Below are 842 nucleotides of genomic sequence, written 5' to 3'. Positions count from 1 at the left end.
TATATATATATATATATATATATTACAACATATCCAGCGCCATCAATTCCATCCACATACACGCGCATATACCCTCTCATCATCATCCAGTCTTGGTCATTTCTGTCTTGAGTCCTAGGAATCATGCCACCGGTTTCCTGGTTTCTGTTGGGTGTGAGTGACCGAAATGAAAACAATCACCCTGAGCAAGACGGCACTCACCAGAATGGAGCAGCGTGAAATGAAGTGTTTCGCTCAAGAACACCATGCACCACCAGGTCTTGCGATCGCGTGTGCTACATGTGCTAGGCTACATGTGTGTGTTTGTGTGTATGTATGCATGTATGCATGTGGACATATATTTACATAGATATTTATATATGTATGCTTTTAATATATACATGTATATGTGTAAATATATTTATGCATATAAATATGCATATATGTGTCTATATACACTTGTTCAACTTCACTAGAATGTTCCTTGTGCCGTTTAGTAACAACTTTAGCTGTGTGAATTGGTGCATTATCATTTTGAAAGATTGCGTTTCCCTCCGGATCAGATAAAATACTTAAATAGTCTTGACTATTAATTCTGCCATGAAGGGAAACCATTGGGCCGGCGGATTTCTAAGAAATATCCGCCCCCGCCCCCCAATCATCACTGATCCTCCTCCATGTTTAATAGTTGGAAGAAGGTAGTCTGGGTCAAATACTTCTTTTGGCTGTCTCCACGCGTATATTCAGCCGGTGGTCGGAAATAAGGTAAAGGATGACTCGTCCGAGAAAATAACATTCTTCCACTGCTCTAGGGACCATTTCTGTAGGTTTTTACTCCACTCTAAGCGCTTTGTAACATTTGC

Source organism: Octopus bimaculoides, chromosome 15 (assembly GCF_001194135.2).
Source record: "Octopus bimaculoides isolate UCB-OBI-ISO-001 chromosome 15, ASM119413v2, whole genome shotgun sequence".
NCBI classification, from domain to species: domain Eukaryota; kingdom Metazoa; phylum Mollusca; class Cephalopoda; order Octopoda; family Octopodidae; genus Octopus; species Octopus bimaculoides.
The sequence above is the reverse complement of the archived record's forward strand: the minus strand, read 5'-3'. Positions refer to the sequence as shown.